Source organism: Cyprinus carpio, chromosome A17 (assembly GCF_018340385.1).
Source record: "Cyprinus carpio isolate SPL01 chromosome A17, ASM1834038v1, whole genome shotgun sequence".
Taxonomy (NCBI): Eukaryota; Metazoa; Chordata; class Actinopteri; order Cypriniformes; family Cyprinidae; genus Cyprinus; species Cyprinus carpio.
In genome coordinates this window covers 19,219,496-19,233,290 of record NC_056588.1, presented here as the reverse complement: position 1 = coordinate 19,233,290, position 13,795 = coordinate 19,219,496, and the positions used below count along the sequence as shown (strand labels likewise).

Sequence of the window (13,795 nt, the reverse complement as noted above, 5' to 3'; positions counted from 1 at the left end):
GAGAGACAATGTTGGTGGAGGGTTGAGTGCAATGTTGTTCGATTACCTCATGTCTCATTCAATGGTGAGAAAACATTTCAGTACAAAGACCAGGTATCAGACAAAACAGATATCTTCTGCAGTTCAGCTTAAGAAATCCACACAGAAAGGCAGTTGGATAAGGTTTTTTTCACCCCTCACTGTTGAAACGAGAGGCAAGAGGGATAAAAAGCTTTTAAAATGACAGGTTTCAAGAAGATGCTCTGGGCCAAATGGCTGCTTTTGCTGTACAGTTTGTCATTTTATACGTGATGGAAAAGAACTGGAAAAGTCCTTTAGGGACAGGAAACTTAACTGACAGGTTTGCTGAGGGTTACAAAAACCATATCTATCAGAATAAACTGACAAGAAGGAGGACTAGCACTGGGTCACTGAGTTTAAGAATTACCTCTGTAAAATGTATTTGTAAACTAATACATTTTAACGTTTGCATACATATATGTATGGCTTTTCTGATGTAGTAGACTTGCTCGGAAACTCACCTAGTACAGCTCAAAGACTTGTGGAAGCAAGCTAAAATTGCATGGTTGCTTCAGCAAATGGGTTTTATTTCATGTTTGCTTTTGTTATCTGTTAGGTTTAGGGTTGGGTTAAGTGTAGATGGTAAATGGGCAAATGCGCAAGAATCAACATAATATCATTTTGAAGAAATGATGTATCATATTTACGTGTATGTGTACAATGCACATGGCATGAATTTTGTCATCAGCAGAGCAATGTATAAACTCTAGTTTATAAATAGTATACTTCTAACCCCACATACTCTTAGTTCATCTGTGTACCTTTAATTATTTTGCACTAATTAGTTGGTCAACAAATTGGTGACATTTTCCTGGGCCGGCTCATGGTTTTCATGGTTTCTCTCCAACATCTGGAGCGAAAAAGCACAGACACTGGACAATGATGAAACTTTCAAGTGCATACTTTGAAAGATTACATGTTCGTTTTTACATGTACAGTACACAAAACTGAAGTATGCTTTGAACTTAAACCAAAAGTACTCTCTACACACAGCTTGTGCATGCGTCTAGTACTATTTGTCCTCAGCCCTGGCTATTGTTTCACAGCTGAAGATGAAATGGAGGAGACAAATCAACAACAAACTACTGGTGGATGTACAACAACAATAGGTGCCCATGTTGACATTTAAACAAAGACATTTTATTGGTCATTAATCTTGAAGAGAAATAGCACAGACACTGGACAAATATGAAACTTTCTAGTGAGTATGTGTCTGTGCTTGTATATTTTGACTTGATTTTGAGCTTAAAGTAATTGATGGGACTTCCCTACTTTCCATCTCATATTGAGCGCTTTCATTTCTGATTTTGTTAAATTTTTCTGCTAACACTTGTGAGTACTTCTTTAAAAATGACTGTTATGATTTCCATAATAATACAGTGCAGGTGGTTTCACACATTCCACTTATAGGCACACAGAAACTGTGTGGCTTTTGCCCAGCAGCCATTCATAGACAGACCTGTACAAGCCACTCAGTTTTCATGCTTGCCAAAATCTCCTCATTAACAGTAATTGTTGTGGCTGAACGGTGCAGACACCATGAAAGTCAGTCTGAGAGACCTGTAATCAGAAGTAACTTTGAAAACAAAAAGGCATCTGTGACTGGGTCTACCCTTACCAGACTCCGCCAGATCGCCTTCTGCCAAACCATAATTACAGAGACAAACCTCCCATGTTACCCCCATATCTTAACAACTACCTTGTCACACCCTTATTTTAGCATAAAACATGTACTGAACCAATGGAAAACATCTGAATTATGAAATTCCTGCATCATTTTTCAGCTTGCTGGTTGCAAAAAGACCCAATATAGAGTAAAAACTGTAATCAGAGCCAGAAAACCACAGAGGAATGTGTTGCCCTTTCTTCTGGTGGTTGTGGATCTTCCTGCCGAAATGAGCTAAAATGCAATAACGACTTTTAAAGGAATGCTGTTCATTAGCACAAAACATGTCGAAATTTTTTTTTTGGAAACATGCATCTTCAAAATCAGACTGGAAGTTATCGGTCCTGTCCATGAAAAGTTAAATTCAATCTCTCAGCTTATGTCATTACCAGCTTAAAAGTAAACCTGGTTACCGATCTGCACAAGATACCAGGATGGGATTTGACATAATAACAAGTGCATGTGTCCAAACATCCATTTGTTAACATTCTGCAAACTTCATCCACAGTAAATCTGTTGAAAATAATGATAATAATAATAATAAAAAATAATAATAATCATAAAAAACATTTGCCAATACAACCTCCCCAGTCCACTTGCATGTTTCAGTTATCAGCATATTTCAAGCAATTAAGATTTTCATATTGCTCTTGAAAATCTTTTGTAACAAAGCAAATAGTAAAACAAAACTAGTGTTATGATTCGAATATAGATGGCAAATCTGCAGTTATCATCACTCTACAGGTCTACAGTTTTGCCAGCAGCATTTTCAGACCTCCACACACAAATGAGATGAACTTCTGAAACATCACACTGCTTTACAGATAACCAAATGAAGTCAAAATTGATTTCTTGACAATTTTGTTCTAGTCTTTAACAGATCTTCATTTTGATAAACTAAGGACTTTCAGTCTATGCAGTTTTCACTGTTGATGCTTAAACTAAACATTATTTGTAGTGCACCTGCTATCCAATAATAACATTAAGCTTTACTACTTCCAAAGTCAAAGTCTGTGCTTTTTAAATTCGGCCAGGTTTTTATTTATTTTATTTTTTTTGTCGTTCTGTCTCTTTTACATGGTGACTATGGCTGCATCAGTGCAGAACATATATGAATAGAGCATTTCTTGCTCATTACTACTAGGTACAGCTTGAAGTGCTATAGCTACTAGTTAGAAGTGTACTAAAAGTGTTTCCTAAATCACCTACCCTACCTTTAATCTGAGAATGCAAGAATGCTGCGTCAACAGAATGTAACAGCAACAGTCAACAACCGTCAACAACAGCAACAGCAGCTACAGCCTCCCCCGGGTCCTAATTATTTATTATTAGTTTATTTATTATGATTATGAAAACTTAAATACAAGGAATACAAAGCTTAAATGCAAAGCTTGTTTGCTTTAGATTTAGTTTGCTAGTGATTTTTTTAAATAGTTATTTTCAAAGCTTTTAATGTACTCTCATTATAAAAACTAAAAACTAACTAAAAACTATTGCTCAAAACTAACCAAAATTAAAAATAATTTGTTTATAATCTCTGCACAGGAGAGATTTGGTGTTGTTTCCAAACAGAAGGAAATATACGTAGCTGTATCGGCATCTTCTTTTGGCCAAGATGAGTTGAAAAATATTGGTATACTGGATACCAGGCCAAAAATCCAATATTGTGCATCCCTAACATTTACCTTAGAAAAGCCAATGTCCATAATTTGTGAGTTAGCAAAAAAATAAATAAAAAAATAAAATACAGTCACCATGGGACTGCACTACATTCCTGCAACATCTAGACAGACCAGGGTCTTATGTGAGAATCCTGTTTGTGGATTTCAGCTCGGCTTTCAACACCATGGATCACCAGCTTCCTGACAGACAGGCAGCAGCTAGTAAAACTAGGAAAATTTTCATCCAGCACCTGTACGATCAGCACTGGCACCCCCAGGGTTGCGTCCTCTCCCCACTGTTCTTCTCCAGAGATGAGTCTGCCTACAGACAGGAGGTTAAAGAGCTGGCTGTCTGTTGCAGTCTTAACAACCTGGAGCTGAACACTCTCAAAACAGTGGAGATGATAGTGGACTTCAGGAGGAACCCCCTGCTCTCCCCCAAATCACCAGTATGGACAGCACTGTAACAACAGTGGAGTCATTTAAGCCCCTTTCACACTGAGATTCTGGATAATACATGGGTAATGTGTCCCAACAATTGTTCCCGGATCATTAGATTTTGGTTCATTCACACTGCCAGTGATTCACTGTCAGTTTGAATGAACCAAAATCTAACGATCCGGGAACAATTGCTGGGATTGCCGATTTGCCGATATTCATCAGGATGTGACGTGTAATGCACGAGTCAAAAACGCTAGGCACTTTAACTTTCACTTAAGCTGGCGAACGATCTCAGCTTCAGCGGAGATAGTGAGGAGCTAACTGATCTCTGCTTCATTACTGTTTGCACATATTTTTTCGTTGCAAATATTGATTTGCCTTCAAAACACCCGGTATAAGAGTCGCACGATAACGTGTGTCAACACTATGACACACCCTTTACGGCATTGGTTCTGGCTTTTGTTCACACAGACCTCGTTCTGGGACTGACATGTTTGCATTCACACAGAAGGCAATCTGGCATTTTTTCGGCAATTTTTCTGGGACCAACATGCAGTGTGAAAAGGGCTTTAGGTTCCTGGGCACCACAATCTCTTAGGACCTAAAGTGGGACACTCACATTGTGTCCATTGTTAAAAAGGCCCAGCAGAGTTTGTACTTCCTTCGCCAGCTGAGGAAGTTCAACCTGCCACAGAAGCTGCTGGTCGACGCTACAGAGCACTGAGCACCGAACGGCCAGACACAGGAACAGTTTCTTCCCTCAGGCAATCCATCTCATGAAAACTTGACAATAAACGTGGAACACACAATACTATTAGAGGTCGACCAATGTATCAGTTTTGCCAATTAATCGGCACCGATAGTTCAATAGACAATCGGTTATCGGCAAAAATCCATGCCGATAAGTTTTCCGGGTTGCGTCCATTGCTGGAGTGGCTGAGAAGGTTCTGTTTTCATTATACAGTGTGAGAGCGGCCTCTAGTGATTGATACCGGTGAGTTCTCCTTGACTCAGCGCTGCTCTTTTATTTTGAAATGCAGCTGACAGAAAATCTTTTATTTTGATTAGATAATCATCAAGTGTTCAAGAATAGAAGCAGTTAAAGTGTGAGAGTATACATTGTGTTGGTATAATTATAGTGCCCTGTGATTTCCGTGATGCGGAAAACAAGGACGAATCCAGTCATAAAAACAGAATTCACAGTTTAACGCGGAATATCACGGAATTGGTCAAATTTTGAATGAATTAATCAAAAGTACGTCATTACACTTAAATCAAATCGTGATATGGACTAGTATCTGTAACTATTAAGCCTTAAAAGTCAATTTAAATATGAATCCTGCATGTTCTGTTGTCTCTCTAAATGAGGATGTAAACACATGAACAACATCTCCAGAACTGCTCTGAGAGAGCTTTCATGAGCTTCTGACCATTTGATTTGAGTAAAAATAGCCTCATATCACATACACAGAACTGTGAAGGTATTCACGACAACCCGTCAAAATAAAAGTCTGGTCTATTTTTCAGTAGAATGTACATAGCCTACTACTACTACTACTACTACTACTACTACTACTACTACTAAAATGAAACAAACATTATTTGATTAAGGAATAATCACACAACATTTCTTCCATGTTTTCATTTTAATAGTAAATCCCCTTTGTTTGCCAAAAAAAGTTTGCTTAATTATTAGTAATTAAAAGATAAATGAAATTAATGTTTCATGCCTTGTTTTGATAAAAATAAGGCGGAAATAACAGAATTTGGAAAAAAAAACAATGTAATTTAGGAAAAAATAAAATGTATTTATAATTAATACCAACACTAACAATTATTAATAACATTATAATTACAACAACCACTATAATGATTCAATACAACACTTTTTGTTCAGTATGCATTTTAAAAACTATCGGTTAATTAATCAGTATCGGCCAGTGTGATCCAACCCAGCTATGGGTATCGGCAAAATCCACCATCGGTCGACCTCTAAACACTATTATACATTTATTTATTTAACACACATACTTTTTACATTTCAAATTTGCACATATCATACCTGTATATACATAACTGTCTATATTATATATTGTGTTTTTGCTATTTTGTGCAATGTCTATTTTGCATATTTGTTTATTATTATTTTTATTATCTATGTTCTGTCGAGCTTCTGTCACTAAGACCAATCCCTCATATGTGTAAACATACCTGGTAATAAAGCTAAATCTGATTCTGATTATATACAAATACATACATACATACATATATATATATATATAGGTATGACTTAATATATTTATATGCATTTTTCAATAAATCAAGATTTCATTACCGTTTAAATGAAAAATTAATTTAGGTGTACACAAACACATGCCACAATATGTATCTCCATACCACCCCGCCGTACAGGTCAAAGGAGGGTGGAGACAGTGCCCCGCCGTACAGGTCAAAGGAGGGTGGAGACAGTGCTAGTCTTCTATATTTCTGTTATTTTAGCTCTCTCCCAAGAAAAATAGACTTTAGACACAACAATGTAACAAAGGAAAAATATCTTCATTTACTAATCAATTGTATTGCATGAATGCAGCTCTCAAGGGACATATTCAATTTCACTGAAGTTATGCAAGTTAACTCCTTATACCTATACTTAAGATATAGTAAATCAATACGTTGTGAACGAATGAATAGATCCTGAGTGAATACTGAAGGAATGGACAAAGGATATTATGACTGGTGTCTTTCAAAGCGTGTGAAAATTATTGCTTTATATGAGTCACATCCACCAAGCTGTTCTCAGTGAATGACAGCATGAGCGACTGACTCAACCCTGTGATGCCGTTACTCTCAGATCTCATGTCAAGCATGTACACGCATTTATTGAGATGACATGCTGGACTGGTCTTTTGTTAATATGTAGATTGATTTTCCCCAAATAAAAACCCAACTTTTTATTTGTTTAAATACAAAGCATTTTTTTCTTTTCAACATTGTCAGGATACAGGCATTTGCATGAATATAAGAATGCAATGAACAAAGACTCCGTAAATTAAGGTATGTTTTTACAGCAGTGGCCACATGAAGGTGAGAGAATAATTTCCCACAATGCCCTGATGTAGTTCAGGCTCTTTGTCTGTGCATGCACAGTAACACCCTTCCACTGTTTACCCAAATGCAGGTGCTGGATGTGGGGTATTATAATGTGACCTTTACACCGTGCAATGGGAGACCTGATTCTTTTGTGTTTTGGAAACACACAAGAGGAAGAGAACTGCAGTAGCCCTGTCAATCAGTGCAGTCAGCTGAACTTTGTTTGTTTTGTATAAATTTTATAATACATTAATAGAACATTTATAAATATATGCTTTTGGAACGACTGAAACCATAAGCAACACTATTTCTATTGCTCATACCATTTGTGCTACGGACATGAATGACACCACAAAGTGTGATTGTGATGTCAAGACCCAGAAGACTATTTCGCCATGAGTTCCCTTTTCCTATGGGTTTTTATAACGGGGTTTTGCAATGTATTAGTAAAAAAAAGTTAATTTGGAGATTGTTTCAGGAGTTCAAAACTACAGTGGCTGAGAAAGCTCAATGTGTTGCAAATGGAAAAAAAAAAACAAAAAAAAACATGCAAATAGAAAAACACCAGAAAATTAAGAAAACTTCTTCATCAGTTTGACAACACTCTGCAAATACTCACAACGCGACCAAATAAAGAACCGGCAGCAAAAACTCGCAACACAATCAAATACAGAAACGTGCTGCAAAGACTCGCAACACAAACACCCTGCAAATACTCACAGACCACATCGGAAATGTATAAGGGAACAGCAACAAGTTATGAACTTGGCTTGGACACACTTCAGAAGGTGAGATTTTTATTTGTTTTAACATCTTGGTCATATGATTTTTTAGCTTTTTTCGATATTATTAGCCTAAATAAGTTGACGAAATACATAGTTACTGTAACTGTGAAACATTATGTATGCTGGCTAACTTTTACAACTTCCCTTACAAAAATGAACTGTGATTTTACTATTAAAAAGAATAATAATAAAAGCATGGTTCCTATGGTTAAACCATGGTAATCACAAATTACACTAACCACAGTTTAACCATAGTATTTGTGTGGTTACACAAATGGTAATCACACACACAAAAAAATAAAAAATAAAAAATAAAGTAGGCTAATGGTAAGTAAATGGCAAAAAATATCATAACTACACTTACTATAGTAAAACAACGGTTGATTTTTGTGAGGGTTGTTGGGGTTTGTAACATTTCTGTTGTGGCCTGAACTACTTGCAATGCTTTCTGTATTTGGCTGTGTTGTGAGTCTTTGCAGAGCATCCCTGTGTTTGATTTTGTTGCGAGTATTTGCAATGTGTTCCTGTATTTGTTTGTGTTGTAAGCGTTTGCTGCACGTTTCTGTATTTGGTTGTGTTGTGAGTCTTTGCAGTGCGTTTCAGTATTTGGCTGTGTTGTGAGTCTTTGCAGCGCGTTTCTGTGATTGATTATGTTGCAAGTATTTGCAGTGCGTTTTAGTATTTGGTTGTGTTGTGAGTCTTTGCAGTGCATTTCTGTATTTGGTTGTGTTGCAAGTATTTGGAGTGCGTTTTAGTATTTGGTTGTGTTGCGAGTCTTTGCAGCACATTTTCTGTATTTGCAGTGCATTTCTGTATTTGGTCGCATTGTGAGTATTTGCAGAGCGTGTGTTGCCAAACTGACGAAGATGTTCTCTTAATTTGCTGGTGCTTTTTCAATTTGCGTGTGTTTTCTTATATTGCAGCGCATTGAGCTATCTCTGTCACCGTACAAAACAGCTTGGCAAAGTGAATTTAAATGTTTTCTCCAGCTGGTAAACACCTTTGAACTACCATTGGTCCATTGTGATTACATGATAGGTAGGTGTGGCTCTATGGCTCTTCCTTCTTTGATGTGGAAATCCCATTCATTTCTTCTGTTCAGTCCGTCAAAGTCAGATGCAAGTAAAAACAAGAACAGACTGGAGAGCTGCTTTATAGAATAAAAATTAAAAAAATGTAATAATAATAAAATAATTTTTTTTTTATGTTTAATACTGTGAAGCTGCAAGCATATCCAATATCGCTATGGTCAGATGCTCTCTTAACTGCTATTTTTTCAACACAGTCATTTTTATTGTGTATTTATTCTGTTAATGAGAGAAAAGTGTACAACATATATTTATATTTTCATATCAGCAGTAGGGGGGCGATGGGATGTTTGCAAACAGTACACCACTGCTAAGATATGTCCAACTTTTTTAACCTATAAGTAAAGAAGAAAAATAACTTTGTCATGATTATTTCAGTGGCTTTTAACCTGGTTGATGATAAAATGAGTTAATTAAAAATCTAATTTTGCATCCAAGCACCAAAGTTTTGGTGGAATGGACCAAAATCTCTCAAATTAGGATATTTTTAACATAACTTGTGTTTCTAAGATGAACTAAAGTCTTATGGGTTTGTAAAACCATGAGAGTGAGTATGTTATAACAGATTTTTTTAATCTGATTAAAGTTTAAATGAACACCTAGTTTCCCCCAATAAAGGAACTCTCTAAACAAGAACTGAAGATGGTCATCAAAATCTGACTTTGCCCAGAGATAATGTCTATCCTGTTCACTGGTGATCTTGTGTATTTAATAGGCATTCCATTTGTTCCTTTGGATTAGCCTTTTGCCGCAGTGAACCCACAATGTCCTGTCCAGCTTTCTGCCTGGCTAGGCACCCATGGAGGGGCAGTGAACTGTGTGGGATGTGCTACCTGAGGTTGCATTTCCCCCGTTGCGTTAAGCTGCGTGTTTACAGAGATCACTCCTCTTATGGTGAGACTACTAAACTACAATGATCTGTGAGATTTGCAATGGGTTGTTCAGTTCTGAAGTGAAAAGCCAGCAGGCTTTTCACTTCAGTGCTGTTATAAACGGAGCCAGGATTCATGCAAATATCAATGGATTTTCAAAGTGGGATCAAAGGTCTTTTGTGGAAAGAGAGTATTGGAATTAAAATATCTGAGAAATAATCAATGCCATAACATTCTGTACTGTATTTGTTTTTGCATTATCTTTAAGAAAAGTAAAATACTGCACACTACAAAAATACAGTCCTGTGAAATTAAAGAAGAAAACAGGAAATTCCAGGCACCTCTTCTATTTAAACTTCAACATAGAGTATCCATTAAATATTTACGAGAATCTCATGAAGACGCCATATGGTGATACCAAGATCTAAGGGTTGACATATGGTGTTGTGGTTACATGGATGAAAAACATTAGATGAAAGCATTAATATCATTAACAGAACCTATGGAAAAGGTAAACATGTCGGTTCCACATCAAAGGTAGCCATACCCAACTTACAACTTAGATATTCCTGTTATTCAAGTTTACAAATATGGAAATATTTGAAACAGTCACTGTAGCGTGATATGCTTTTGGGGTTTGATTAGAATTGTAACTTTGTGTGTAAAAGTAGCAAGTGATTGATACCACACTTTTAGCAAAGAAAAACGTTAACAATTTCAACCATCCCCAGGCTGATCAAGATGACACTGTTTTCCCCAGAATATCTTAAAATATCACTGTCACATCTATTGGATGTCATGCTTTGGAAATCCATTAAATTTTACCACACAAAAAGCTTTTTTGACAATGAGATCATTCATGATAAACATAATAACAAACACACACAAGTTCAGAAACTTAAAGAAGTTTCTACAGTCACATCATTGGATTTCTTCCTTTTATATTTAGCATATCATCACACATTTGCTGCTGTTCAGGTGGGATATGGGAAAGGTTAGAGAGAGGTTTCATGGTATGGTTTAGATGTTGATTAAAGGTAGGTGTTGGATCAATGTTGTAAACTGATGTAATTACATAAATTTATTACAGATATAATTACATGCAGGTAGTTTTTAAATATATGTACAATGTGAAACATGTATGTAAATATGTGCATTGTATCAAATGATTTGTATGTTAACAGCACTATTTTAAATGAGTTTGTGTTAATGTGCCATTATCGCTTTAACTTCGACAGCCCTGTTCTACACAAGAGACATATTCCTCAGACATGTGTTGCAGTCTGACACGTTTTTCCTCCCCCTTTTGACTGACAGGCCCTGATCAGCAGCAGTTTTTTATCAGCTGATTTAAAAAGATTTTTTTTATAAAACTGTCTGATACCAATTACTGGCTGATACATCAGTGCATCCCTAACTATTTTCATATAGTATTGTGCTTTTGTCTCATTTAGGTTATTAGAGGTTTTGTAACTCAATTATCTCAGTAGTTTGAGAATTCAAGTTTTTTTTTTTTTTTTTTTTTTTTTGGATGCTACTGAAGTTTTAAAAAAAGAATGTAAGGCACCCAGCTGTCCTTCAACAAGTGTGGGAGTAGAAGGGGAGGACTGAAACATAACTTGTAAGTGTGAAATTATTCACTCCAGTTTCTGCAGAACGTTCCATGAATATACTCCAAAACAGCAAAAGTTTTAAAGACTTGACATTCAACTTTTACTGTCTGTTCATGCATGGTCACATGGAAGAAAGTGTGAGAATTGGAAAACCTGTAAAAAAAAATGAACTAGAACATTTTTCAAGAGCAGAAGCAAAAAATGAGAAGTGATAAAGAACTTAAGCTAACAATATGAGGCAAAGTACATAATGCATCTTAGTAAAAATAAATTAAACACACCTGGCAGGTAGGCTAGTCTTCTCTGGAAAAAATACATTTAATTCAATTGACTCTCGTGAGCACAAAGATATCCAAAAAAATAAATAAAGCAGCACTGAGAGTAAAGAAAAGCCTCCACACGAACAACTATAAACCTTTAAAGCCTTAGGGCATTTCATTCAACAGAGAGCGAAAACTCTTGTTCTTTTTTTCTGCATGTTTGCAGTGTAGCAATACAGTTTACACTTCCATAGCACTGTGTGCTAAAAGGCTATTCAAATTGAATTCAGAGTCATAAGGCATTGCAGTTAAAGACTTAGTCTGGTAACTGAGTGTTGTTGGTTCAAACCCTGCAACGGTTGTTCGATTAACTGACACCTTTGTGCCCTTAAGCAAGTTCTAACTCCAGGATCCCCACTCTGAGTCAATAAGTGTACAGTCAGTTTAATGATGAATTAATGTGTCTCTTAAATTAAATTAATATAAGATAAAAATTATAACATGAATTATAAATGTGTAAAAATCTAAAAATACATTTTATTACTTTAGGGACAAATGAATCAAGTAAATAAATGAACTACATATTTTTTCCCTATGAATCATATTTAAAGCATGTACCAACCTGATTCAAAAGGGTTTTATTTGATTTTAACAAAATAATTATTCCTTGAAAGAGGACATCATAGAGAAACACCTATTTTATATTTCTGAACTGATCTCATGGGAAAATGCAAAAGTTAGTGGTGATTCATTGAATTTTTTTTTTTTTTTTTTTTTAGCAAAACAAAAAACAGGTTCATCTCTAACACCCCCAACATAACCCTCAATGGGCCATAAGCAGAATGTACGAAAATATACAAATGAGTTTGCCACCAATTTGCCATTTTTTTATTCCACACAGATTCCAAATAGGCCCTAACAGACATAATAATAATAATAATAATAATAATAATAATAATAATAATAGTAGTAGCTTAATAATAATAATAATAATAATAATAATAAATTAATAATAAACGTAATAGAATTTCACTCTAACTGATGCAAGGACAGGTGGTCCAATTCACATCTGACACTATGTATTCCTGTATTGATCTTTCCTTCTATTGATGACACCTATACACATACCATGGCCAGAACTCGATTTGAATTCACACAAGACAGTGTTCCGATTTGAATATGACTGGCATTCACACTTGGACAAATGTTTAATTCCAATTTAACTGTAATTCACTGCTACACATGAACAAGTTCTTCAACACTGAAGAATAGTCCTTTATTTGTCAATCATTTGCTCTGATGGCAGGGTATAATTATCTTCTAGAAGTGAAAACCGATGAATGGTTTGATAAATCGGTTTAAAACAATCACAAGAACCGTGGGAGTAAAATGCTCCCACATAATGTGTGCATAACAATCAAAAACGGGCAATAGCAACAGCGGGATGCTATTTTCATAAACGAGTTTCTTTAAACATAAAAGTTTGTTTTGTTTGTGCTTGAACATTGTTGACACACTAATCCTGGTTTCATCAGAAGTACAGATAAACAAAGCATACGTCCAAGATACACTGGCTAAGACAGAAAGAGACCATTTATAACCTATTTAAAATGTTCAAAGCAGAATACATATTATACAGAAAAAAGTTCTCACCTCTCATCCAGTCAACAACCTGTTTTGGTGTCCACCTCGTTACTGGATCCATTGCTTTAAAACCTCAGTCCAACCGGTTAGAGCTATTCTCAAAGGAGATTAAGAATAAAGTAAGAATACAGTACGTCAAGCACCATGTGATCGGCACTGTGAAACAATATAATTCTTTCAGTCTGTCCTTTAGAAATCCTGAAATAATTGGCTCGCGGGATATCTCCATATACAGCCGATTTTCTCACATGGACTGAGCGATCAGGATAAACTCACGAGGAGAAGTGTTCATCTCTAGGCACATGTATCAAATTTCAGCGTGTGATCCTCCCCTCAGACCAACGAGGAGGAGCAACGAGGAGTTCTGCTGCTGCCGAGCCGCCTACTGTTATTACCTCTGTCTCCAGAGTTTGCGTTTATAACCGTTCAGTTAATCATTAGCTTTCAAATTAGGAACGCGTGAGTCACACGCATGACATCATTATCGGAGCAAAGGAATTTATTTGGGAGAATCTGAACAGCTGATTAAACAAACAAACAAATGTACATTTGTTATTAAAGGGGTCATATGATGCTGCTAAAAAGAACATTATTTTGTGTATTTGGTGTAATGAA

General features: G+C 35.9%; 1 pseudogene; it reads right to left on the bottom strand.

Moving 5' to 3' along the window:
- The window catches only part of LOC109077191, a 66,733-nt pseudogene that overhangs the window by 52,412 nt on the left and 526 nt on the right, over positions 1 to 13,795 (bottom strand).